Here is a 27,940-nt window from a genome sequence, read left to right as displayed (position 1 = left end):
AGGCCATGCCCCTACTCCACCCCTTCTCCAAGGCCTCACCCTGCTCACTCCATCCCCCTTCCTCCCGCATCCTCACTCACTTTCACCAGGCTGGGGTAGCGGTTTGGGTGCAGGCTCTGGTCTTGAGCCAAGGCCTACATCTACATTGCGCTCTCTTGCGCAAGAAGATATGCAAATGAGGCGTGGCGATGAATACCACCGTGCCTCATTTGCATACCTAATGAGCCGCCATTTTGCGGAAGGGGCTTTTACGCAAGAAGAAGCTGTCTACACTGCTCCTTCTTGTGCAAAGAAACCCTCTTGTGCAGGAGCCGTTCTTCCTGAAAATAAGCGGCAGAACGGCTCTTGCGCAAAAGGGCTTTTTTGCGCAAGAATCATAGAATCATACAGAATCGGAGAATACTAGGACTGGAAGGGACCTCGAGAGGTCATCAAGTCCAGTCCCCTGCCCTCACGGCAGGACCAAATACGGTCTAGATCATCCCTGATAGACATTTATCAAACCTACCCTTAAATATCGCCAGAGATGGAGATTCCACAACCTCCCTGGGCAATTTATTCCAGTGTTTAATTACCCTGACAGTCAGGAACTTTTTCCTAATGTTCAACCTAAACCTCCCTTGCTGCAGTTTAAGCCCATTGCTTCTTGTTTTATCCCCAGAGGCCAAGATGAACAAGTTTTCTCCCTCCTCCTTATGACACCCTTTTAGATACCTGAAAACTGCTCTCATGTCCCCCCTCAAACTTCTCTTTTCTAAACTAAACACACCCAATTCTTTCAGCCTTCCTTCATAGGTCATGTTCTCTAGACCTTTCATCATGTAGATGGCTCTTTCTTGCACAAAAGCCCCTTCCGCAAAAAATGGCGTCTCATCTGGTATGAAAATGAGGCACGGGGATATTCATCGCCGCACCTCATTTGCATATCTTCTTGCACAAGAGAGTGCAATGTAGACGTAGCCAAGGAGTTTGGTGTGTGGGTGAGGCTCCGGGCTTAATCCAGGAAGGGTTTCAGGGTGCAAACTCTGGGAAGGAGTTTGGGTGCTGAGTGACTCATGTCGGGGGCAGGAGGCTGGGTCAGAGCAGGGACAGTCAAAAACCAAAACTAACCCACTTTGCAAGCAGGGAAAGGAGTACCGGCAATCCCCCACGTATGGGTTGGGCCGGGAGCTGAGTGAGAAGGGCAGTGTGTGTTTGGGAGAACGACAGACACACGGGGGCTATGTCTACACTGGCAGGTGCCAGAAATATGCAAATGAGGCTAAGCGTGGAATATCGCCGAGCCTCATTTGCATATCTAATGAGCCGCCATTTTTTAGGAAGAGGCTCTTGCACCAGAAGGAACTGTCTACACTGCCCCTTCTTGCGCAAGAAAAACCCTCTTGTGCAATGCCGTGATGCTGATTATTTTCTCCCCTTCTCGCTGTGTGGAGATGGGGTACAGGAGTGGAGGGAAGAGGAACACCCTGACAATCAGCACCCCCCCTTCTCCCTCCCATACCCTGCACAGCAAGCAGGAGGCTCCCAGGGGGTGGCTCTAAGGCAGAGGGCAGGAGCAGCAGGTGGAGGGGCAATTGAAGTGCCAGCACTTGATTTTCCTGGCCAAACCAGTCAGGATCTCCTGTCAGAGGCTCCAAGATCTGCTGGTAGATCCCGATCGACTGGTTGGTGACCCCTGCTCTATGATCACACTAAAACAAGACAACATGCTGCAGCAGGGACCTCCTCCTCTACGTGATCATTGGCAACATGGAACTGTTTATCTAGCTCGGTGGGGAAGAAAGGCCCTGGATTGTGACTTAAAAGCTGTTCTAGCCTGGCTCTGTCCCAGCCTCCCTGTGTGACACGGACGGGTCATGTCATCCCTCCATTTGCCATCTGTGAAATGGGGAGAACATTCTGTCTTTTCTCCTCCACTCTCCTCCGCCTCGTCTCTGTGTCTGTAGGTTCTTCGGCCCAGAGACTGTCTCGCTTACGCAGCGACTGGGGAGACTCAGTCCTCTGATAACCCCAACCCCCAGGAGTGGCGGTCGGTGTGGAGAACGCACCGAGAGCGAAGACAGAAGCCTGGTGGATTTCCAGGGCACCCTTTCTGATGCAGGGAGCAGCCTGGGCCTGACCGGGCTTGGTTTGGGTGGGAAGCTTTAACAGAGGTTCCCCCTCCCATCTTCGATTTCAACTACTCTCCAGTTCACACTATTCTGCCCCCTTTATCGATAGAAGCGCAATAAACTCATGCATCAGGGGACTTCCATGAAGTGTTCTGCCCAGATCTTCCCCTGGACCTTGTTCCTTGAGCGGGAAATTGGTCAGATTCTGTTCTCCTCCTGTTAACCTCCATCCCCAGGACCTAAATCACACAGTAATAATCGCACCATCCGCCAACCCCGGAGAGAGCAGCTAATAATAGATCCCTGCGAGCCATCGGAAGGGGCGCGGATGGTAATGAACGGGTTTATGCTTTACCTTGAACTTGCGGGCCAGTGCCGGAAATCCCCTTCTGATTAATTTGACTGATGGGAAATCGCCATTTACAAGTGCCCCGTACGCCCGACACAGGTGGCGGCTGGTCAGGTGTCACTGGGGAATGGGAAGAGTGGATGTCTGAAATGCTGAGATTGGATTAACTGCTTGGCTGCTGGGAAGCAGAGCGGCGTGAGGATCTGGAGGAGAGAGAGAGACGGCTTTGCTGGGCGGGAGGCACACCCAGAGGTCGCGGGCATCTGTCTGTTCGGCTGGACTCACCGCTGGGGGGTCATGCAACCGAGGGACACGATGCTCCTAAAGAGCCGGAACTCCCTAGGGAATCTTGAAAGAGCAGGGAAGAAATTAGAACAGGGGATCCTGCCATGCGGGCAAGGACAAGGAGAAGTCCCGTAGGGCGAGCTTTTAAAAAGCAACTAGCAATTTTGAGTGTGTCCTCATTTTGGGACTGCCACTCGAAAGGGGGCGTCTTTTTAGGAAATGCTCCCCCCTATTCCCGATACCCCCGTAAGCTGCTCAGGAAATCCAAGCCTAGAGCAGTTCTTTCCCATGGATTGTAAAAACAAACAAACCCCACCAAAATCCCCAAACCACAAACCTCTTATTTCCCCCCTGGCGGCACGAGGGGCCCGGTATGAATCCCCGGTGCTGCGTGCGTTGCAGGCCTGAGACCTGTAAGTGGATGGGATCGGTCGGTGGAGTGTCGGGGTGGCCCTGAAAATGAAGGCATTCATCATGTTAGCATCTGGGCGGGATGCGGAAAGAAGCCAGCTCCTTTGCCCCTTGTTCCCAACGTTTGTAGAACTCGGATTTCTGTCTGGTTTCCCCCCTTACCTCCTAACCACGAACCAAGCCTCCCTTCTCTAAGGCACTGCATCCAGCTTCCCTGGGAGGAAGCCACAGAGATTCATTGGGCCCCTCGGGGTGTTTTTTTTTATCTATTCCAAGTCTCTCATCTCTGATCTCCGCCCTCCAACCCTCTTGTTCTCCCCCTGGCCTGCCAAAACCTTGACAGCAGACACCCTATGGGGGGAGTAGGGAGGAGCACATTCTGCATACCTTTTTCTGACAAAAACTTGTAGTCTAGCCCAGTGTTTCTCAACCTTTTTTTGTATAAAGTACCCCTTTTTCAAAAAAAAAAAAAAGTACCCCCAGTACCTACAGTGTTCAGACACACAACATTTTCTTCTACCCTTGCAACACATTTGTTTAAACAACTTAATTGTAGCCGGGCGGGCGATGAAATTTTGGGGTGTAAAAAGTCCAATAATAAAGCGCTGTAAAACTTCAAAGAAAAAATCAGTTCTCTCCAAATTGCAGTGGTGTTAACGTCTCCCTCAGACTTCTCTCGAGTACCCCTAAGGGTGCTCATACCGCTGGCTGAGAAACACGGCTCTAGCCGGCCCCTGAGATCACCTTTCCAAACCAACAGGCTGTTGGAACCGGAAATGGGAGATTTTTTCATGTGGAAAACACCACAGGGAAGGGGTTTGACAATCTCTAAACTTCTGTTTTCTTTTAATTTTTTTCCAAAAAAATGGTCGTATCCAGCTTTTTGTCAGAACTGGCCTGTTCCCATGAGAAAGTTTAATTTTGCTAACTGGATCTTCCCCCCAGCTCCTGTCAAATCGCACAAAAATGCCCAGCCAGCGCTGACGATGATTCGTTAACATTCACGTGTAATTAGCATGGCAGCTAAAGCTCTAGACGCTGTCAGGAGCTGCTCTACACTTGGATACCCAGTGGCAATTTGATGGCTAGGAACGCTGAGGCCTGGTGAGTATCTGACTGCAGACAGGTGCCGGAGGAGGGTGCTGGCTGAAGTTGGCTTTCCCACAGATCCTAGTACAACCAGGGGGGAAAGGAATTTAAATTTCTTACAGGCCTGGCCCTATCACAACCCAGGTCCTTGCCAGCTCTTTAAATAGCTCCCTGCTGGCTTTTGCCGCAGCTCAGCCAGCTCTTGCCGGATTGGTGCGCCAGGGCGCGCCCGCGTCCTTTCCCCATCGCGTACGACATTCCCACTCACGCGGCTCAGCACATGTGGGATTGGCAAAGAAAGCCCCAGGGGGCATTCGCTCCCCAGGAGTGGCTGTGGGGAGGGAGGGATTCGGGATTCTGGGATTAACGCTCTGCCTCTTCCATGCCCTTATGTCTCCTTTTTCCCCTCTGCTCCTCCCCGCTCCCTTTCTTCCTCCCTGCGGCAGCTCCCCCTCCATTTGTCCCTCCCCCCATGCAGGGAAAAGCTGTGTCGGGCAAACAGCTGGTGAGGCCAGTCAGGAGCTGATTTACATAAATTTCCATACGGATTAATTTCTCCTTGCTCTGCCCATCCCTCTCGGCGGTGTGAATCGGAGTCTGCTGTCAAGGCAGAGGGTTTCGGCGTGCCAGGGTGAGGACAAGAGAATGGGGGCAGGGGGCAGAGATCAGCGGGGAGGCCTGGACTCCTTGCAGGAGGGTGGGCACTGGGGCAGGGTCTGGTGCTTTGCCCGAGGGAGGCAGGAGGGACATGGGCAGACTGGGCCCCCCTGGCTTCCATCCTCCCCCCCGTTATGAATCTCCGGCTCCCAAGGGAACAGCTGTGCTGGGCGTTCCGTCCTCGCAGGCAGGGACGGCCTCAGACGTGCCAACAAGACCCAGCGCTAAGGGCCGCTCAGAGCAGTCTCTCCCGGTGGAGACATGCCCAAACCGCATGTGTCTGAACCCGGTTCTAGATTCCCAGCTCCCCGAAGGTCGGGGTGGGGTAGGACTCCAGGGCCCTGGGTTGTCCCATGATCAAGATGGAAGGCGTGTGGACAAACTGGGTCTGGAGTGGATTGGGCGCGGTGTTTCTTCCCTCCCTAGTAGCCTCGACTGAGGATTTGGCTCTGAGCGCCCCAGGCTCGTTAGCAATGAATAATGACGATAATAAGCAGCCGCCTTTTCATTACATGACACTTCCCCAACCAAGGCTCCTGACTTGGGCGCATCAGAAACCTCCCCCACCCCGATGATAAAAGTTAATTTGTATCTGGAACCTCTTGCAAAGGAGAAGGATTCCAGGCCCCCTTTATACACATCTGGTTGTGGGGAGGGGGTAATTGAGGGTCCTTCATCTCTTGTTTGCTAGCCCTGGGCCAGGAGGAAATGGGGAATTTAACCCTTCACGTCCCGGCTGTAGGCTCCCTCCTACGGCAAGTTTGCCTGGTGCAAAACCCTTTGAAATGAAACCTCCCAAAAGGACAGCTTTAGCTTTCCTCTGCCAGGATGATGCAAAAGACGTCATGGACATGGAGGGATTGAGTCTCACAAGCAGGTCAGATTTATTATCTGCATTTTACAGGTGGGGAAACTGAGGCACTGGAAGGGAGTGAATCGCCCATTGAAACATACAATGAGATGAAGGCAGAACCCAGCTATCCTGCCCATGGGCACGTTCTTTAAACAGAAACACTGTTTGGCCCACGTGCTCAAAAAAAGATTTCGAGCTGCTGACCCAGCTGGTCTCAAAGTGCTGGGCACGCACCATTCGAAAACGAGTAGGGGGAGGCAGTATGGACTCTAGAGGATAGAGCGTGGCACTCAGGAGACCTGGTTTCGAGTGCTGGGTGACCATGAGCAAGTCACATGACAGCTTCGTGCCTCAGTTTCCCCCCCTCTCTTAAACTTTGCGAAGCATGTTGCGCTCAACTGCTGAAAAGTACCACATAAGCCAGTTTGTGGGTGGTGCCAATTGAAGCATTTTGATGGGGTGCAGAGGGCGTGCCCCGCTCTCAGTCAATGCATCATGCATTCAGCCTGCCCCTCCCTCCACATGCTGTGGCTTTACACGCATGTCACTTTAGTAACACCGGTAGGGAAAAAACAACCCTTCCCCGGGCAACAGTAAATAAAATGTCACATGGGCAGCACCCAGAACCCGGATGGGCCATACAGGGCCTGTGGGTGACAGGCTGCCCGCCACTGACCTAAGCCTTGGGTGTTTCTCTTATTATTGGGTTTGCAAACATGGAAGCAGCCAACCTGCTTTGGAAGTTTGGGGCTTCCCTTCCTCTGCAGTGGGGCGGGGAGGATAAAAACCTCACGGACTGTGAGGCGCTCAGAAGAGAAACAATGGGGCCCGGAGACAGAAAGATCCACCTTGTGCTGACAGCCAAGTGCCTTCGGTGGATAAAACAGCAGCAGGGGATAAGTGAGGATGGCCACTTTGATGGGGGCAGGGAGGGAAGGCATGGGGCTCTTTAAACTGGCTTTGGTGTTCCCCCAAAGTTGAAAAGTTGCCATTCTTCCACCAAGGGATTTCAGGAAACCAATTTCTCCTGCCATTAACAGCTGCATTTCCACATCAAAAGCGATGGATGCGATTCCTCTAGCCTACTTAATTAGCCTAATTAACATGGGTCCTACAATTGACAGGTACATCTGGCCTCAAAGACTCAATCAGGAGACCATGGAGACAGCTGAGTGGGATGAAGAACAAGCCAAAGGGAGAAGGACTCATGTTAAAATCCTCCAGGGCCCACGGCACAGAGCGATCCCTGCTGTTATTCTGCCTGGGGATCCTCAAACCAGCAATGACTTGGGTTACAGAAGACACTAGCTTATTGATGGAAGTACTGTCTAGCTGTCAGCCAGGGGGCTGGAGAAGTGAGACGATAAGATCTGGAGCAAGTGGAGAGGCAGAGCATCAGGGAGCCTGAGTTCTAAATCACCTCTCTGCCACTGGTTCTTTCGGTCACCTTGGGGCAGTCACTTCACCTCTGAACTGAGCAAGGAGCTTTTAAAATTCTTGCCTTTCGGGTGCGTCTACACAGCAGGGCCTCACTCGAAATAAGTGATGCAAATTGAGCTACGGCAATTGCCTTGCTTATTTCAAAATCAGGAACGTCTACACAGCCCTGGTTTCGAAACAGAGCCCTCTTCCTCCGACTTCCCTGCCTCCTCGCGCAATGAGGGTCCCAGGGGCCAGAGTAAGAAGTCCTCCTGCTTGACAGTATTTTGACATTATTTTGAAACAGCTGCCTGCTATGGAGACATGGACTGAGTTGTTTTGAAACGCTAGTTATTTCCAAATAATGTTGCTGTGTAGACATACCGAGTGACCTCCTGAGTTCCAGGTCAGCCCCTGCTGGCAAAATGTCATTGTCCCGTTTTTTTCCCTGCTCTCGTTCGAGGAGGGGCGGGGAGGGGGAGCAGATTTAGGAGTTTATTTCCAGGCTCCAAAGGGTCAGGCGGATGCACCCAGCCCCATCCTGCAGCTTCCTCTCACAGCCAGTCTCTGACCCCACAATGAGCTCATTCGCCCAGGACTGGAGGCTGCTTTCCTTTGGCTGTGGGCACACAGGGGTGCATGCCTCTCTTTGCTCTCCTCGCTCAAGCCCCCTTGCACACAGCGTTGGCTCCTGCGGGCCGAGCCTGCCGTGGGGCATGCACATGCGTGTGTGTGTGTGTCTGTATGTGTGAGAGACCGGCGCAATAGAGCCGGCGTGAGCAGGTTGCACGCAGCGTTGGCTCCTGCTGCCCGAGCCTGCCGCGGGGTGTGTGTGTGTGTGTGTGTGTGTGAGACAGGCGCAATAGAGCCGTCGTGAGCAGGTGACAGCAGAACTGGCCCCGTCCGAGCCCTGCTGGGAAGTGACAAAGTAGCTCAGGGCATACGAGCGAGTAAGCCCAGGCCGCCTGCCCGCAGGGAGCAGGTGAGTCTGCAAAGGAGCAGTCAAGCCGGTTCCACCCTGACGAGAACAATCAGTGTCAAGCTGTGCCCAGGCACCGAGCCGATTTGTGCAAGTGTCCAGTGGGGGGAGGAAGTGCACAAAATTAACTCTTTGCTCTCCCCGCTTGGGAAAGATGCCAGGGACTCTCTGAGCCAGTGAAAATGGAAAAGCAAAAGCTCATCAAATCAGATTGAAGAGAGCCGCTGCCCCGCCAGCCCAGGTCCCTTCTTGCTCCCTCTCTGTCCAGTCTCGTGAGACACGGCATCCATGGGGGAAGAGCCGTGTTGACAGACCCTTATGCGATGGGGCAGGCCTGGTCTTGATGCATCTGACTTGGGGCCTAGATGGACGGCCTGACTGGCTCAAGATCCCACAGGGAAGTAGAGGCAGGGCTGGGGACTGGAGCTATCTCCTGAGCCCAGACTAAGCTCCTTCACATTGGGCACTTCCTTCCCCTCACCAGAGGCTGGGAGATGGGGTCAGTCTTGTGGAGCAACATTTTAAAGTCATGGTGTCATGTTCCCTCCCGTGCCTCCGTGTAAACTGTGATTTGCACCAGTCCAGGTGCAGGGTGCAAATCACACCGTTGGGTGTCTACACTAGAGGTTTGCACTAGGGACTGGCTGCCCAGGGCTGGAATGGGGGCAGATCCCCAGGGCAGACAGGGCCGGGATGACGGGAGAGGCAGTGACTGCCAGAAGCCGCATGGTGCAGTAGAAAAGCTGCTGGCTTAGGCCTATTCGCAACATTGCTGCTGTCTGTGGTGGGGACCTGGCCCACAATGACAGGTGTCTCTGCGTCTCCCCCATACTGTGCCTGTCTTGTCAGGCTGTGAGCTTGTGGAGGCAGGGACTGTCTGTTTGGATTTCGGCTGTGGTTACCATGCCACCTAAATACACACTAGCCCAATAGCTAAGCGGAGGAGGCAGGGCGAGGAGGATACACAAGAACATGGGCAGTGGGTGAAGGTAGGGCTGAGGAGGCAAGCCCCCAGTCTTGCCCCACTCCCTGCCTCTTTTGCCTGAGCTCCGCCCCTTCAGCCCGGGCCCCGCCCCTTCTGCCCGGGCCCCGCCTCTTCTGCCCAGATCCCTCCACTGGAGCCATAAGGAGGTAGAATGGCATGGCCCTGGAGCACCGGGAGGGCGGGCGCTGGGGACAGCAAAACTCAGCTCCCAGTAACCTACAGTAGGTGTTCTGGGGGGGCAGAGTGTGGGCAGGGCCAGGCTGGCGGGTTGGGAAGGCAACGCCTCCCCCTCCTCCCATACCAGCCGCCGATGCACAAGAAATTGGGTAACCTTAAAGTCGCAGAGCATGCTTATTGGCGTGTGTGCGCGTGTTTAAAAACAAAAACAAAGCTGGTGAAATAAAAATACAGGTTCATCTTCTAAATTAAAAACGAAGGCATTGTCCGATCTGCTGCAGATTCTGGGTACCAACCCTGCGATGCTCCCAAAACACCGACGCAAACGGCTTTTTCAAAAATAAGATTTAGTGAAAAATTGAAACTGTCCCCTCCCAAGATTTCTAGCTTGAAATGTGTGTGTGTGTGTGTGTGTGTGTGTGTGTGTAAAGGAAGGGGGGGGGAACCTTTTTTGGGGCAGGGGTCACTGACCCACAGAAAAATCAGTCGGGGGCTGCACACAAGTGAGAAGCAAGAAAAAAGCCCACACCAAATCCTCACAAAGTGAGAAGAAGAAAGACCCTCCGCACATTCCCCTCACACACCAGTCTAAGGGGCCCAGGCTAGTAGATTTTGTGCACTCCAGCCCTGAGGGAGGATGGCAATGGTATTGGGGGCGCAGGGGGGGCCCGTGACTATAGGCTGACTCGGCCGTCGCCTAGGACGCCGCCTTTAACGGGGTGCCCGATGATGATGTCACGGGGCACCCGATGATGATGTCACAGGGCACCCGATGATGACATCACTCCATTGACAGCCGTGCAGGCAGGGGTGCCGATTGTGTGTTCCGCCTGGGGCGCCAGCTGCCGCAGCCTGCCTCGGGCCGCTCCTGTGGGGGTGTTTGAAGCACGAGTGCATGCCCCCCAATGCTGGCTGGGGAAGCCCGGAGCCTTGGGGGCCAGATCCAGGCAAGCCTGGGGCCTCATCTGGCCCCTGGGCCTTAGCTTCTCCACCCTTGGTAGAACGGGTCCTTCAGAGTCAAAACGGCTGGAGGAACAGATTCCAAGGCCAGAAAGGACCACCGTGATCATCCAATCTGCCCCCTCCTCTCCCTGTGTAACCCCAGACAGAGAACTCCCCTTGAAGAAGTCCCACCCTTGACTGTAGAGTGGTGCGTGATGGAGAATCCACCCCCCTCCGCCCCCGGGGACGCTGTTTCAGGGGGGCGTTATTCTCCCTGCTCAAAAGGGACGCCTCTTTGCCAGGGGAAAGGTGTTTAGCTCCAGCTCCCCAGGCGTGGGACTGGGTCTGGCCTTTCAGTAGCGCGCATTCAACATCCGCTGTGCCGGGAGGAAGGTTTCTGCCTCCCCGCTCCGTGAGATTAAATAGGGGAAATAAAGATTCCTTTGCAGCCCTGACCCTGACCGGCTGCCCCCGAGAGCTGGGAGCCAATAGGCTTTGCGTAAACAGCCGCATAATTCCAGCAAACTTGGGCCCCCAACAATAGCGGTTTCCCTATGACGGGGGGAGAGAAGATTTATTTCGCATTCTTGCTCTCAGAAGAAAAGCGAGATGCTGCAATAACGACCCTTCAGTTCAGTACCGCCAGTGCTTTATTATGAAACCTGTGACCAGAGACGTCTATTCAACTCCTCGGTGAAGGACAAGGCTCCTTTTAGAGCTGCTTTAGGGTCCTTTTCTATGAGCTGCGAAGGCAAATTCCTCCGGATGGCAAATATTTTGATTATGAACGGAAAGAAAAAGCCATTCCCTCCCCCACACTTTAAACCAAATACAAGAGTTTGGGGCGGGCGGGCGAGGTTGGGGGGGGAGAGAATCAAACTGGAATGAGATTGAATTCTGCCTGGTCTTGAATAGGAGGAAGGGGACAGCGGTTTCTTTCTGTCTCCTTCGAGCTGCAATTTATGTGTGGCTAAGGTGTGTTTGAGAACCGAGCGCTGGAGGAGTACCCCGAACGCCGTTCTTCAAGGCAGGGTCCCACCAGAGGCCTTGCTGCGGTTGGGTTTTGTCATCCACAGCTGGGGACCCACAATGGAAACGCAAAACAGTTTTATAATAAATACAAGCGCTGGTTGGCAAAGCATCGAATCCTAGTATCCTAGAACTAAAAGGGACCTCAAGAGGCCATCAAGTCCAGTCTCCTCTCTTCACACCAGGACCAAGCACCATCTAGATCATTCCTGATAAATGTCTATCTAACCCACTCTTAAATCTCTCCAGTGATGGAGATTCCACAACCTCCCTGGGCAATTTATTCCCGTGTTTCACCACCCTGACAGTTAGGAAGTTTTTCCTAATGTCCAATCTGAATCTCCTTTGCTGCAATTTAAGTCCTTTGCTTCTTGTCCTATCCTCAGAGGCCAAGCCGAACAATTTTTCTCTCTCCTCCTTGTAACACCCTTTTTGGAATTTTGTATGGTAGGAAACGTCACCATGTCAGCAATAGTTCTCTGTTCTGAAGCAAAATATAAAAAAATCCTCCAAGCGTTTGAACCGGAAATCACCCAGAACAAATGTGGGGGTTTCTTCTTTTTTTGGATACTTTGTATCAAAAGGAAACTCTTTGCTATTTCAAGGCGGCAGTTTTAATTGAGAAGCAATATTCCCCAGATGAAAAAAGTGTGGATTCACTTCCAAATGGCTACATGAAAGAAAAAATAATAATTTGGATTTTCCCCAGCTGAACCATTTTAAATTGGTGGCTACACTGACATTCTCCTTCACAGAGTTTCAATTTTGATGAAACCACATTTTCTGACGGAATCCTAGAATCCTAAGGCTGGAAGAGACCTCAGGAGTCATTGAGTCCTAAACCTCCCTTGCTGCAATTTAAGCCCATTGCTTCTTGTTCTATCCTCAGAGGCCACGGAGAACAATTTTTCTCCCTCCTCCTCGTGACACGCTTTTAGATACCTGAAAACCGCTCTCATATCTGCTCTCGGTCTTCTCCTTTCCAAACTAAACAAGCCCAGTTCTCTCAGTCTTCCCTCATAGGTCATGTTCTCTAGACCTTTATTATGCTTGTTGCTCTTCTCTGGACCTTAGAATAATAGAGTCATAGAATCACAGAGCTGGAAGAGACCTCAGGAGTCATCGAGTCCAGCTCCCTGCCCAAAGCAGGTCCAATCCCAGCTCAATCATCCCAGCCAGGGCTTTGTCAAGCCAAGACTTAAACACCTCTAGGGATGGAGATTCCACCCCCTCCCTAGGGAACCCATTCCAGTGCTTCCCCACCCGCCTAGGGAAATAGTTTTTTCTAATATCCAACCTGGACCTCTCCCACTGCAACTTGAGACCACTGCTCCTTGTTCTGCCATCCGTCACTACTGAGAACAGCCTCTCTCCATCCTCTTTGGAACCTCCCTTCAGGAAATTGAAGGCTGCTCTCAAAGCTGAAGGCTGCTATCAAGCAGCGCATCTAAAAAAATACTGACCAGTTCCAATAAAGACAAGAGTGTGGGAAAGACACCAGTTTGTAGGACTGTGAACAATCAAAAATGAGACATGTTTTTGTACTAAAACTTCTGGCCACCCTTCTATATGTTTGTACAGAGCCTATTACAGCGGATTACCCTATTACCCTGTTCGGGCAAAAGTCCTTTTTCCAGAAAACTGTTCCAGAAAGGGGCCAGTGTAGACAGCACAGACGTGGTTTCCGCAAAAAAGCCCCGATCGCGAAAATGACGATCGGGGCTTTTTTGCGGAAAAGTGTGTCTACATGGGCACGGACGCTTTTCCAGAAAAAGTGCTTTTCTGGAAAAGCATCCTGCCAATGTAGACGCGCTTTTTCTGGAAATACTTATAACAGAAAACTGTCCTGTTTTAAGCATTTCCGGAAAATCATGCCAGTGTAGACGTAGCCTACAGGTCCATGGGAAACTTGGCTACACCCATGTTAAGTGAACATCCGGCTAACTAATATCATGCCAGCCCACGTATCTTGCCGGACCAGAGAGTGCCGGATTAGAGAGATTCAGCCTATACTCCATCACTGACAATTTGTAGATCAAGACTGGATGCTATTTTCTAAAATACCTGGGGAAATTCTCTGGCCCAGGAATCTAAGGCTATGTCTAGACTGCAAGCCTCTTTCGAAAGAGGCTTTTTCGAAAGATACTTTCGAAAAAGCCTCTTTCGAAAAAGAGCGTCTAGACTGCAAGCAGAACTTTCGAAAAAGCAAGCCGCTTTTTCGAAAGAAAGCAGTGAGTGAGTCTGGATGCTCTCTTTCTAAAAAGCCCTGTTGGCATTCAAGAACGCCTTTTTTCGAAAGAGCACTTTCGAAAAAAGGCGTTCTTCCTCGTGAAATGAGGTTTACCGCCGTCGAAAGAAAAGCCGCCTTCTTTCGATTTAATTTCGAAAGAACGCGGCTGTAATCTAGACACAGGTGAATTTTTTTCAAAAAAAAGGCTACTTTTTTCGAAAACCCCCCTGAGTCTGGACACAGCCTAAGAGTGTCTTGGTCTGATCCTTTAATCATGCGGCTTGTCCTTACTCTTCCTGTGCATATTCCCACTGAAATCAAGGGGATTAAGGGGCTAGTGGGACCGTGGCCAAGTGAAATGCTGGTTAGATAGTTGAGATATGGGTGGCTAGTTATCAAGATGAGTGATGGGCTGTAAACTGACAGGCTAAACATCCTCCTTTGGGAGATCATAGACCACATCCTGTGCCACTGAAATCAACGTAAGCCTGGCCGCTGAGTTCAGTGGAAGTAGGATAGAGCTTGGTCTCCGTGTAGGTGTGGTAGGACGTGGGTAGGGAATCAGGTATTGTCCATTTCATCGAGTTTGGCTGAGTCCCACCAGGTGGGGATCTGGCCCTGGAATTTCCAGCACTCGGGAACACTGAAACAAAAGGATTCACTCAATTTGGACAGCAGCTTGTCTGTTGCAATTTGGCTCCTTGTCATTCTCCAGGCGGGTTCAGTTCCCAGGTCTGTTGCATTACGACTCCAACTCAGGGAAATGCTTCAACACGTGTTTATGTCCTTTTGACTTAAGTGCCAGCTTAAAATTAAAGCGCTCGCTTAAGTGCTTTCCTGAATGGAGCCTGTCCCAGTGCTGCTGGGGAAATCAGTGTCGCTTACTGACTTTGACGGCACCAGATCGATTTACAGCAGCTGAGACGCCACCCTGGGGTTCCCAGTACCACTGGGGATGCGGAAAGTCGAAATGAAGAGACATGAACAAAAATCATGTCCACCGTTACGGTTAAAATAATACAATGAATAGATTAATTAATGAGTAAGTATTATTATTAACAACAATAATGAATAATAATAAACATATTGACTTTGATTCTTATCTGCTTCAGTTTAACTATCCAGTCTTCAGATACTTACTGATGCTGTCTCCCACCCCCTTTCTTTTTCTTCCCTCCCCACTCCTCTTGCCCTCTCCTATTTATTTTGGGTGTACACATCCTAAACTCATAACTCTGGTCATCTGAAGAAATGGGCTGTGCCCACGAAAGCCCATGATCCCATCTACATGTTTTGTTAGTCTATAAAGTGCTACTAGACCTTTTTTTTTTTTTTCTGTAACAGACTAACTCGGCTACCCCCTGAAGCTAGCGAATAATGAATATGTATGTCAGTCCCAAACTCTCCTCTTTATGTAAGGTAGACAAGCCGGGCACTACATGGTTCGCTGCACTGGGAAGGCCGATGAACTCCCCCAGTTTCCCTGTTTGGGATACGCCTCCCTCCATGCAAATGAGCCTGTTTTCTTGTAATAAACTAACCAAGACGTGTCACCAGCAGAGTGCCCTGAAATCACTTTATACTAATATGGAGCATCCTTCGGCGTTCCTAAGCCAGGCTACCGCACGGCACATCACGTGGCCGACACACACAATCCTCCTAAAACCAATGGTTGGGAATAGTCCTAATCTACACAAACTGACTTATAGTTAATAAATGAAACCCAGCCACCTGCTAATGGAGGGAAGAATGCCTTACCCCACTTTGCCTTTTATCCGAAGAGCTCCAAATGTTTTAAAAGCACGTTTCACGGTTGTCATGGCCATGAGGGTTAGCCAACAGCCTGGGGACTAAGGGGTTAACTATGTCCCCTCTACCTAGCCAGGTAGCAGTCAGCCAACAGAAATGCAGGGAGGAATTTCAAAGGGAGACAAAGGAATTTTTGGGTTTTCCCTCCTTTGTCTCTGAGCCAGTTTTGCTCTCTAGATACTGAGGGAGACAGAAGAATCATAGAATACTAGGACTGGAAGGGACCTCGAGAAGTCGAGTCCAGTCCCCTGCCCTCATGGCAGGACCAAGTACTGTCTAGACCATGGGTTCCCAAACTGGGGGCGTGCCGAAATTCCAGGGAGGGCGCGAGGTGACCCAGATCCCCCTCCTTAATCCCCCTCCCCTAAGTTTTGCTGCTGTTTTTGTTTTTCAGCCCCAGTCAATTCATTTTTTGGGCTCAACACGTTTTGCTGCTATGGGGGATGAGGTGGGGGTGAGGATTTCTCAAAAATCAAAAAGGGGGCATGATGCTGAAAAGTTTGGGAACCACTGGTCCAGACCATCCCTGATAGACATTTATCGAACCTACCCTTAAATATCTCCACAGATGGAGATTCCACAACCTCCCTGGGCAATTTATTCCAGTGTTTCACCACCCTGACAGTTAGGAACTTTTTCCTAATGTCCAACCTAAACTTCCCTTGCTGCAGCTTAAGCCCATTGTTTCTTGTTCTATCCTCAGAAGCCAAGATGAATAAGTTTTCTCCCTCTTCCTTATGACACCCTTTTAGATACCTGACAACCGCTATCATGTCCCCCCTCAATCTTCTCTTTTCTAAACTAAACAAACCCAATTCTTTCAGCCTTCCTTCATAGGTCCTGTTCTCTAGACCTTTAATCATTCTTGTTGGTCTTCTCTGGACCCTCTCCAATTTCTCCACAACTTTCTTGAAATGTGGTGCCCAGAACTGGACACAATACTCCAATTGAGGTCTAACCAGCGCAGAGTAGAGCGGAAGAATGACTTCTCCTGTCTCTCTCCAAGAAAAAGACTCTTCATAATGTGTAAGTGGGGTAAAGTCTAGATAAATCCATCCGGTTTTATTGTTTTCTGGTTTGGGAATTTGGATCAGAGGTCTGTGCTGTTAGAAATAGTTTCCCCTCTCTTTTGTAACTAAGTTTTGCCCCATGGGGGGATCCCCCATGAGTATATTAATTGATGGCTCTTACCATCTAGCCATTCCAACTATGCTTGTAACTGGAGTTTTGTTTTGATAATAAAAGTTCTTTCTTTTTTTAAATAACCTGGTACTGGTTCATTTCTGTGTCCTGGTAAATCTGCTGTGGATATCTGCATGCCTCTGACTCGGGGACAGCGGCCACAGACTGCAGCTTGTATTTTCTCTTTTCTTTTTCAAGCTCTTTGGGGAAAAGAGCTGGAGGTACCCCTGAGGTTTTTAGGGCGGAGGTTACCCAAGTGACCTCTTCCCTGGTTTTTCTTGTAATACTTGGGTGGTGGAAGCGGTTTTTATTTCCCAGAGTCCAGGTATTAGGATTTTGGGGGACATTTTTGTACCAAAGCCTGTAGACATCAGGTTTTGGGGTGCTTTTGTGGGTCCCCACTTCTGCATTCATCGTGCCAGAGTGGGGAACAGCCTTGACAACAGGAACAGCATTATGCCCATTGTACAGATGGATGAACCGAGAAAGAAAGAGTTAATTTAACGACTCTATGGCCAGAGGGCTGTGAATAGAATTTGGGAGCCCCGATGACCAGCCCTTTGCTCTGTGCCACTAGACCAGAGTTTCTTCCACACGTGGTAGCAGTTTTCAGCTTCACATGTGGATGACGACCATCTTGACTCTGTCCCCTGGCTCAAACTAGACCCTGCAGGGAGTGGGACCAAAGACACCACAAGGATGTTTTCCCATCTACGATGTTCTGGCAGCCCCGATGGACTGACCAGAAGTCTGTCCTTTTGGCCACTCTGTGCCTCAGTTTCCCCATAGCTAACTGGGGCTCCTCCATGTACCTAACTCACAGGGAGCCCTGAGTCTCGGTTCCTTTCTGTTTGAGAGCTGGGGCTGAATCCTGCATTGCTGCTTGCCAGGTTTCTTAAAGATCTGGGGAGGAGAATCTAGGGATTTTTTAAGGGGAATCTCCCCTTTCTTCTATCTCCTGGTGCTGCTGGGACTCTTGGGCCTGGTCTACACTAGGACCTTAGTCAGAAATAACCCACCCCCAGGTCGAATTTGTAAGTGGCACATCCACACTACCAAGCCTGTGATTCTGGAATAAGGGACTGCGGAATTTGAACTCTGCACTCCCGCTTTTCATGGGGAATAACGCTATTCCCAAACTTGGAAATCAGGACTAACGTTAGTGGGGATGCTCCAGTGCTGCTAATTCGAACTAATTGGCCTGGGGGAGGTCCCCAACAGCTCCCCGGCATGCTTTCTGGAGCTCTGAGTCCGAGGGAGCACAACCACATTAATGGAGCCTGCCTCGGACCACATCCGATTCTTTCCAGAAGGGAGGACACGAAAGTTTGATTTTGTAAAATCAGGTGCCCCAAAGCCGAACTGATTAAATTAAATATTAATTTAATATTAATTAAGTCGAATGATTACATTCGAAATAATCTTCTAGTGTAAACGTGGCCGTGGGGTATTCCCCCTGTTCTGTGTTTTAAAACCCCAACCAAGGGGAAATTCCATAAGCCCGCCTGGATTTTAGAGCCCCCGACGCGTGCCCACTGGTGTTCCAGGGCGGGATTCCGAGCACGGATGCCTAGAATGAAATGAGCAGAAATGATCATTTACACCTCAGCCTTGGCGCAAAGGTTCTTTGCCATGGAAACAAGGGTTGCTAGGGACTGACGAATATGCCATAAAATATTCCAAAAGACACTCTCTCCCGGTGCTGTGATTACAACCTGGGAGCTCCGGGGCAGCGGTGGGGATGCCGGGTGCTTTTGGCTGGGCACTTCCCCTCCCAGCGGTAGGCGTGTTGCATCATACTGCAAGTGTCTAGTGTACGTACACACACACACACACACACACACCATCCCACAGAAGCTGAAGGCCCCTGCAGGGCACGCTCTCTGCAGACCAGAGCTGGGCGGGAGGGCCAAGGAAAAAGTCGCCACCGTGCGGAGAGGACCGGAGTCGAAGATCCCTACAATCTAAACCTGTTCCTATTCCCCACCCCACGCCCCCCCCCCCGAGCAAAAATGTTGCATGTCAAATTGCAGATTTCAGATGTGTAGAATGACAGCAACGGAGCAGCAAGGGATGGCGACAGGTGCCTGAGAGGAGAGTCCAGGGCTGGGCCGAAGTCATGTAGAGTTGCTGACCTATTGCGCATGCTACCCCCAGCCATGCCACGCACAGCGTGAAAATGTAGACAGGCAAAAAACCAACTCACGTGGGAGGTTGGAATCATGTGCAGAGAATCAGAGCGGTTTTCATAGAGACTTCCTGGCAAGACCAATCCTGCCCATCTCCCAGGTCCAGGGCAGGATCAGTTCCTTGGTTACATTCGCTTTTGTTCTGCCTGGTCCGGGCCCAAGCCACAGGGAAACAATTCCCCAGCTAGATCCTTTTCACAGCGGGGCAGGGAGAGGGGAATAGAGACCTCTCCCCTTCCCCTGGGGGGCTGACGCCCCAGCCAGATCTATCACATCGGCAGGAAGTTTGGTCTATTGCCTCCAGGATAGATTCCTCCGCCTGCTGTAATGTGGACTTGTGCCACGTTGCACCAGCAGAGAACTGGGCCCTAAGCTTCTTTTTTCTTAGCACCATCCCGATCCTCCCTACTGGTCCACTCATGTCCAACCCTCCAGCTGGGATTTCACAGGACTTCTGAGGAATCAGGGGGGCCCGGGTGACGAACGCCTTTGGAAATCCCAACTCAAGAACCGTGCTCCCTTCTTGGCCCCTTCCATTGCCCCCCAGATCATCCTCTGGTCTCCCGCCTTCTCACATCTTTCGTTAACCTCCGAACAAAGATCCTGCGGGAGGAGAGAGCTCTTTTTCCGAGCCACCATACCGTTCACGCGGGTTCACGGGTGTGACGTAGTGGAGGTGCTGTCTTGTGGCATTCACTGGATCCACTCTGGTTTTGCAGTCACTGGTTGCTGTGTTGTGCTGTGTGTGACCCCTACTGCCCTATGCTGATCTGCAGAGGCTGTGTGTGTGTGTGTGACCCCTACTGCCCTATGCTGATCTGCAGAGGCTATGTGTGTGTGTTGTGTGTGACCCCTACTGCCCTATGCTGATCTGCAGAGGCTATGTGTGTGTGTGTGTGTGTTGTGTGTGACCCCTACTGCCCTATGCTGATCTGCAGAGGCTGTGTGTGTGTGTGTGTGTGTGTGTGTGTGTGTGTGTGTGTGTGTGTGTAGGCATGGCCCAGCCGCCTGACACCTGGGCTAGGTGGTGGACTCTGAACAAAGCAAGGGGTGTGGTTGCCTGGGGGTTGAGAGACCAGTTGCTGGGGGTTGGAGCAGTCTTAGCTGGGGGAAGCATGACGGAAGCAGACTAAGTCCAAGACAGGAGGGGATCAGGGGCCTGCGACCCTCTTCCTCCTGAGAGGGCTAAGGCTCTGCCCTGGCTCCTAAGTCAACATCGAGCCTTTGCTGTGTTGTATCTCAGAGAAGCAATAAACCCTTTTTACTCTGCTGGCTGGCGGGGAGAAACATCTGGCTGCGGATGGGGGTGCAGGGTCGGGGGCTCCCTGACGCGCCGTCACCACATGGACACATGCCTTGGGGGGTGCGGTGGGATCGACGTCTTCGTCAGACGCTGAGTGGATGAGGGGCCCTGAAACAACGTTACAGCGGGTCAGAGAGGGGGGTGAGCACCAGTCCCTAGCCCCCCGCTTGGCACTGGCAGCCAGTTGGTATGTTCAGCGTGTAACAGCCAGTTCACTTTATTAGTTTTATGGACAAAAGTGAAGGGGATTGGCTGAATAATACACGAGGGGCTACCTCTGACCTTGAACCCATGGGTCCTTTCTCACCCGCTGCGCAGCCCATTCACACCAGCTGGGCTGTCTAGCCGCCGCCTGACAGTTCAATGCAGGGATTGTCTGGCCCGCCTGTCACCCAGCGCAGGCTCAAATGCAAACGAGTTCCAATATAATATTTATGGAGTACCCCGTCACTTTCTCAGCCCTACTCCCCTTTCTACTTCTCTGCTCCCCCTGCTGCTGTCTGGCCCGGCATAAAAGAAAGACTCGCCCACCCCCTTCGCAAGACTGGGAGAATTCATTAATTTATTGCTCGGAGAGTGGCTTGCATTCAGCCAGTTGACCCGCGGCGTTTGGGCGTCGCTAAGTCCAGTTTCAGTCCTCGCCAGTATGGGGAGGGTGACTAACGGGTCTCTGTTGGACTCTTCCAGACTTCACAACTCTCTAGGTGTTCTTCATAAAGCAGTGTTTCCCAATTTTATTTGGCCATGGAACCACTAGGGTTGCCTTTAAAAAAAAAAGACCCCCACCGCGTTTCATCAAGCAAAAAAACCCATTAAACAACCCACCGCTGCCATGATTTCTGCCACGGCTCTGTCTCTTTAAAAGAGAGGCGGGGGAGTGCCGGCTCTTCGCGGGACCCTTGCTTTCGCTTTGCGGAACCCCAGGGTTCCACGGAGCACCAATTGGGAAACACTGCCATAAAGAGAGGATTTTTAATGTGCGGACACACACACACGCACAGAGCCAGGCTCCGCCCCTCCAGCTGACCGACAGACAGACTGACGGACCGACAGACTGACAGACGTTTTTCTTGCTTTTCCCAAATGCCACAGGCCTCTTGTAATCAACTTTGGAATGGTGACATAATACTCACCAGAACAGCTCTGGGGAAAGAGTCGCCTGCTTCGTTTCAGGGCATTTCTGTTCCCTGCCTGACTCCTCCATCAATTAAACCATAAAGGCAAGAAAAGCTTTTCTCCAAAGCCAAACGCTGACGAGAAGTAGTTTGGATTGTTCTGCACAAGAGAATGGGGACGTGCCAGGCTTGCTGGCCCGCTTCTCTTTCAGACATGTGAGAATCTCAGATCTGCTCCCAAGCCAGCTGAAGAATCAATGGACAGACGCCCGTTGAGTGAGCTTTGGATCAGCCACTTCATGTTCAGGAGCCCAGAGAGACTGACACTAAAAAAAAAACAAAAAAACCGGAGAGGGAGATTTTAGGGGGAGATTTTTAAAAGCACAAAGGACAAAGCCTCCCCAATTCACACAGGTCTTTGAAAATGTTGTCCCACTTAAAGTCTGCCAAATGATCTGATGAAATTCTCCCTGGTGTCATGATTGAATAAAAGGAAACGTTAGCCATGTGAGGGAGAGGCGGCCTTAGCCCCGAATTTTAACTTTGGGCAATGTATTGAAGTGGAATTGACACAATTCCATGCTCCCTCAATGGTTGCCACCTTTGAAAAAACCAAGAGCCAAACTTCCAAACCCCTGCAGTGTTTGTAACTGGGCCAAGGGGCTGGAACGATTGTATCCTCTAAGCCTCAGAGGGGGAGTCGTGGGAGGCTGTAACTTTAAAATCAATGAGGAGTCCTGTGGCACCTTAGGGTACGTCTACACTGCAACACTATTTCGAAATAGGACCCAAAGTAAGACAAATAAACAATGATGACTAAGGATACATCTACCCAGTAATGTTATTTCGAAATAACTTAGTCCGCGTCTAACAGCAGGCAGCGATTTCGGAATAGTGTCAAACTACTGTCAAGCTGGAGGACTTCTTACTCCTACTCCTGTAACCCTCATTTGCGTGGAGTAAGGGAAGTTGGAGGAAGAGTGCTCTATTTCAAAATAAGTCCTGCGTAGATGCGCCCTATTTCGAAATAAGATAAGCAATTGACGTAGGTCAATTTCCATAGCTTATTTTGAGTTAAGCCCTGCTGTTTAGACACACCCTTAGAGACTAACAAATATATATATAAAAGCGACAAGGAGTCCTGTAGCACATTATAGATTAACAGATCTATTGGAGCATAAGCTTTCATGGGCAAAGACCCACTTCGTCAGATGCATGTAGTGGAAATTTCCAGAGGCAGGTATAAATACGCAGGCAAGAATCAGGCTAGACATAACAAGGTAAATTCAAACAGGGAGGATGAGGCCCACTTCTAGCAGCTGATCTGGAGGTGTGAACACCAAGAGAGGAGAAACTGCTTTTGTAATTGGCTAGCCATTCACAGTCTTTGTTTTATATATATATATATATATATATATATATATAAAACCATGAAGGAAGGAACAATCAGTTTCATACATACAGAATGGGAAGTGACTGTCTGGGAAGGAGTATGGCAGAAAGGGATCTAGGGGTTATAGTGGACCACAAGTTGAATATGAGTCAGCAGTGTGATGCTGTTGCAAAGAAAGCAAACATGATTGTGGGCTGCATGAACAGGTGTGTTGTGAGCAAGACACGAGAAGTCATTCTTCCGCTCTACTCTGAGCTGGTTAGGCCTCAATTGGAGTATTGTGTCCAGTTCTGGGCACCACATTTCAAGAAAGATGTGGAGAAATTGGAGAGGGTCCAGAGAAGAGCAACGAGAATGATTAAAGGTCTAGAGAACATGATATATGAGGGAAGACTGAAGGAATTGGGTTTGTTTAGTTTAGAAAAGAGAAGATTGAGGGGGGACATGATAGCAGTTTTCAGGTATCTAAAAGGGTGTCATAAGGAGGAGGGAGAAAACTTGTTCATCTTGGCCTCTGGGGATAGAACAAGAAGCAATGGGCTTAAACTGCAGCAAGGGAGGTTTAGGTTGGACATTAGGAAAAAGTTCCTGACTGTCAGGGTGGTCAAACACTGGAATAACTTGCCCAGGGAGGTTGTGGAATCTCCATCTCTGGAGATATTTAAGAGTAGGTTAGATAAATGTCTATCAGGGATGGTCTAGACAGTATTTGGTCCTGCCATGAGGGCAGGGGACTGGACTCGATGACCTCTCAAGGTCCCTTCCAGTCCTAGTATTCTATGATTCTATGAGCTTTTATGGGCAAACCCCACTTCCTCAAGATCATCCCATCTGAAGAAGTGGGTTTTGCCCACAAAAGCTCCTCAAATCATAGAACACTAGGGCTATATGTGCACTCGTGGCTTCTTGCGCGAGAAATATGCAAATGAGGCTAAGTGTGGAATATCGCCGAACCTCATTTGCATACCTAATGAGCCGCCATTTTTGCAGAAGAGGCTCTTGCACCAGAAGGAGCTGTCTACACGGCCCCTTCCTGCGCAAGAAAAACCCTCTTGCGCAATGCCGTTATTCCTGAGCATAATCAGCGTAGCGGCATTGCGCAAGAGGGTTTTTCTTGCGCAAGAAGGGGCTGTGTAGACAGCTCCTTCTGGTGCAAGAGCCTCTTCTGCAAAAACGGCGGCTCATTAGGTATGCAAACGAGGCTCGGCGATATTCCACGCTTAACCTCATTTGCATATTTCTCGCGCAAGAAACCGCGAGTATAGACATAGCCTAGAAGTGGAAGGGAACTCGAGAGGTCATCAAGTCCAGTCCCCTCCCTTCACAGCAGGACCAAGCACCATCTACCATCCCTGACACATGTCTATACGACCTGCTCTTAAATCTCTCCAGTGATGGAAATTCCACAACCCCCCTAGGCAATTTATTCCAGTGTTTCACCACCCGGACAGTTGGGAAGTTTTTCCCAATGTCCAACTTAAACCTCCCTTGCTGCAGTTTAAGCCCATTGCTTCTTGTCCTGTCCTCAGAGGCCAAGGAGAACAATTCCTCCCCCCTCCTCCTTGTAACACCCTTTTAGCTATTTGGCTGATACTTGATACTATCTATATTTTTGTTAGTCTCTAGGGTGCTACAAGACTCCTCATTGTATCCTCTAAGATTCGTGCACAGCTGCCTTTCATTGACTGTCCTGGAATACACAGAGCTACACAATCGACTGTAACTTGGCCTTTAGGTTAAAAGCAATAAAAACCCAACTAAAGCCAAATTCTAAGACTAGGTTTATAGAAATATACAGAAAACACTTTGAATTGTCAATTTCTGCAGAGGTGAAAATGGTGGTGGGGCTGTTGATCAGTAAAGATTTCTTGCCGCGGCACAAGCATGCTGGGGAAAAGAGGACATTTTTGATTGCACAACTTTCTTTGAAACACCAATAAAATGGGAATTTTATTCCTGCCAGACAGCCACAATCTGTCCAAAAAAAAAAAAAAAGTATCAGAAAAATAGCCCCACAAATCAGACGCTCAATCTGTATCATTCCATAGCAGAACCTAGGAATAGGGTTGCCAGATACTTTCAGAAAAAATCCCAAACATGGTGGGGGAAAAAAATTGGTTGAGCAAAAACCAAAACAAAACAGGGGACCAAAGTTGTTAACCAAAAAAGAAATCAAAACCAAAACCAAAAGCAATCAACAGGAGACCAAACTTGTTGAGTGAAAAAAAAAAAAGGTCACTACGCCTTTAAATCTCCCTGGTCTGCTGACCCCCGCCAGACTGGGCAGGGGAAGAATGATATTTTCTGGGTTTTTTTTTACCGGACAGGTGCCACAAATACCGGACTGTCCAGGAGAAAACCGGACACCTAGCTATCCTGCCTGGCAATGAGATCTACTTTTGAATGGAGTGACATGGTGAGGATTGTGTTCGTTCTGTTTGTTTTGTGATGGTGGATGTGATTCCTACTGTCCTGTACTTTTCTGTTGTAACCCCGGGTGTGTGCCTCAGTTTCCCTGAAACAAAAAACCAGACTATATAGCACTTTAAAGACTAACAAGATGGTTTATTAGGTGATGAGCTTTCGTGGGCCAGACCCACTTCCTCAGATCAAATAGTGGAAGAAAATTGGCACGACCATATATACCAAAGGATATACCAGACCCACTTCAAGCGCATCACCTAATAAACCATCTTGTTAGTCTTTGAAGTGCTACATAGTTCTGTCTTTTGTTTCAGCTACACCAGACTAACACGGCTACATCTCTATCACTATTCAACAATAAACTCAGGCTGTCTTGTAACCCGAGCCTGGATGGAGGAAACAACCAGGTGACACCTTGCCCAGAAGTCTGAACAAAGGAGGGGTTGGGGCTGCCTGGAGAGCTGGGACCAGTTGCTGGGTGTGTGAGTGTAGTTTTTTGGCTTAGGGAGAAAGGAGTCTAGCTGGCTTGGGGGAATCTAGCTGGCTGTGGGCCCCACTATCCCCAAGTTGGATTGTACTGAATGCTCCTGGTTCCTGTAACAACAAGTCTGTGCTACACTGTGTCCCTGTGAACCAATAAACCTTCTGTTCTACTTGCTGGTTGACAGTCTGACTGCAGATGGGGGTGCACTCCCCTACACTCCATGACAAATGGTTGCTCCGAGCTGAAGTAGCTTGAAACTTGAAGTAGGTTTGACTTACTTTCTGTTTTTCCTGCATAGGACCCAGTGACTAAGGTTACCAGGTGTCTGGCGTTGACCCGGATAGTCCGGTATTTTCGCCTTCTGTAAAAAAATTCAGAAAATACTGGACACCTAAAATGTCCAGTATTTTCTGATTTGCACCCAGGAGGTGAAAATCCCAGGTGCTTACCTGGTTCCGCAGGGGAGCTGTCCGGCCTGGAGCAGGAAGACAAGATGGTGGACAACAGCAGCCTGTTAGGGGCAAAAAGTCTCAAAAGTACTTCTTAAAGGGGCCTCTCGGGGTCCTTTTTTTTTCTCAACAACTTTGGTTTCCTCCTTTTTTTTTTCTCAACAGAATTTTTTCCCCGTTTTTTTTGGGGGGGGAGGGGATATTTGGTATTTTTGGTTAAACCATCTGGCAACCCTACCAGTGACAGATCATGTTCTGCCTTAGTTCCCAGTGAGACATGGAGTTGCCTGATATGTATTTGCACTATGTGCAATATTTGCAATTCTACGGACTCCCTCGGCGTACCCATTCTGTTAAACAGACTCACACTTGTGACGCCAGAGATTAAAAGTGGTAGGCGAGTCCGCTTAACTGTTGGGGTCTTTCATTGATGCTGGTGTAAACGGGGAGGAGGAAATCTTTGAAATCTGAATGGGGAGAAGAGTCCGGTCTTTTATCATGTCCTTAAAACACATGCAGCAAACTCTCAGCGTGCCATTTTCAGATTTGGCACATGAGAGCTAGAATCCATTATCAGCTTGCAACCATGGATTAATCTCAATTATGACTTCAATTGAAGTGCATTTGTTCTTGATTTAAAAAAAAAAAAAGCCTCAAATGTTTTCTTCGCAGGAGTCATTGAAGTGAGGCATTCGGATGCCGAGCAGAAAAATCCAGGCTCTTTAAGAAATAGGATCTCTGCTTTTAACACAGAAACGTTCCCACTGCTGCAAAACCCCCTAGGGTACGTCTAGACTGCGGCGCTATTTCGGGATACGTCCGGTATCCCGAAATAGTTTTCCGCGTTTTAACAGAACGCCCATTATTTCAAAATGGAATCAAAATAACAGGTTTGCTATCCTGATGTCCCGGTAAGCCTCGTTCCAGGAGGACTTGTCGGAATAGTGGTCTATTTCGAAATTTGGCACTGTGTAGATAGTCTATTTCAAAACCTGGCGCTACCTCGAAATAAGCTACGCGATTGGCATAACTCACATTGCATAGCTGATTTCGAGCTAGCATCGCTGCGTAGACGCACCCCTAAAATACAACACGGCTCCAAACACAGGGATTGTTAGAGATGAAGTGGACTCTACAAATGCCACCTGTGGCCATCCCAGTGAATCCAATGTGGTGGTTCCCACTCGCAACGTTTAGGGGTGTGCGTTTGAAGGAGCAGACCAGCAGGGGAGTCGGTTTTCCCCGAGAGTCCACTACTAACAGGCGCCTCCGTCCAAGTGTGTGGAAACCAGGACAGCACTACCCCACGACCACCCCATGTCACCACAATTGAGTTCCGGGAGAGCCACCGATCTGGTATTCTCTGATTTTTTTTACCGGACAAAGAGCGCAAATACCGGATTGTCCGGTAAAATACCGGACACCTGGCAACCCTACCCCCAACGCAATTCTTTACACATTCACCGGGCTGCTAGCTTCTAGGCCACCGTTTGGTGCCGTGATCCACAGAGGAAAGGCAAGATCAAACACCCAGAAAATATATTTCCAATGTAAGTTCCCTCTCCTTTTTTAGAAAATGACATGGGGCCTAAGGGGAAGCCATTGGAAGGACTCTCGCCAACCTGAAGGGGATTTGGATGTCTAAATCGTTTCCTTGTCAATGTTATTTATGCCGAGAGAAAAATCTCACGATGGAGCATTCGTTTGGCACAGGGGTGGGGAACCGAGGGCCCGAGGGCCGGATGCTGCCCTCGGCTTGCCTGGGTCTGGCCCCCAAGGCTCAGAGCTCCCCCCAGCATTAGGGAGCCAGTGCTGGAGCTCCAGCCCCCCGCCTTCCCCCACTTCTCCCACTGTGGGGCTGGAGCACACAAAATCTGCTAGGCTGGGCCCCTGCCAGGCTCTGGTGTGTGAGGGGAATGTGGGGAGGGCCTTTCTCCTCAGGTGGGGGCCACGTCAATGAGGGTTTGGGGGGTTGTTTTGCTTCTGACTCGTGTGCGGCCCCCGACTGATTTTTCTGTGGGTCAGTGGCCCCACGACCCCAGAATGGTTCCCCACCCGATGTAGCAGCTCTAGCCC

At 50.1% G+C, this 27,940-nt stretch overlaps 1 long non-coding RNA gene across 4 annotated transcripts in view; it reads right to left on the bottom strand.

Annotated features, from left to right (window-relative positions):
• Nucleotides 1-27,940, bottom strand: part of LOC102461580 (uncharacterized) — a 128,202-nt gene that overhangs the window by 1,539 nt on the left and 98,723 nt on the right. For 3 of the 4 annotated variants that reach the window (XR_012896696.1, XR_012896697.1, XR_012896698.1), the window contains exons 3-6: nucleotides 21,133-21,440; nucleotides 18,714-20,107; nucleotides 3,083-3,198; nucleotides 2,467-2,808 (exon numbers count right to left, since the gene is read on the bottom strand). This is a non-coding gene — a long non-coding RNA (uncharacterized LOC102461580). The remainder of the gene's footprint in view (nucleotides 1-2,466; nucleotides 2,809-3,082; nucleotides 3,199-18,713; nucleotides 20,108-21,132; nucleotides 21,441-27,940) is intronic. The other variant, XR_012896699.1, reaches the window with a different exon arrangement.

Source organism: Pelodiscus sinensis, chromosome 19 (assembly GCF_049634645.1).
Source record: "Pelodiscus sinensis isolate JC-2024 chromosome 19, ASM4963464v1, whole genome shotgun sequence".
Classification (NCBI taxonomy): domain Eukaryota; kingdom Metazoa; phylum Chordata; order Testudines; family Trionychidae; genus Pelodiscus; species Pelodiscus sinensis.
This window is presented reverse-complemented; position numbering and strand designations above follow the sequence as displayed.